The sequence below is a fragment of the Octopus bimaculoides genome, chromosome 30 (assembly GCF_001194135.2).
Source record: "Octopus bimaculoides isolate UCB-OBI-ISO-001 chromosome 30, ASM119413v2, whole genome shotgun sequence".
In the NCBI taxonomy this organism is placed as follows: domain Eukaryota; kingdom Metazoa; phylum Mollusca; class Cephalopoda; order Octopoda; family Octopodidae; genus Octopus; species Octopus bimaculoides.
Window position 1 is genome coordinate 9,584,647 of NC_069010.1, and position 212 is coordinate 9,584,858.

The following is a 212-nucleotide window of genomic DNA, read 5'->3' on the forward strand; positions in this document are numbered from 1 at the left end:
CAAATTAATTAATCTTTCATTCACTTTGTTTCCAATAAATCCTGCATTATCTCGTGGCTTCATGATTCAGAAGCTCTGATTATCTTCAGAATGACATTGTTGAGTAAGTGTGAGAAGCCGAATCTGGCTGGTTTGAACATAAAACAGAATATTTGGGTCTAATACGGTCATTTTGAATTAAAGGTTAAAAAGTATGCCAGGTAAAAACCTTG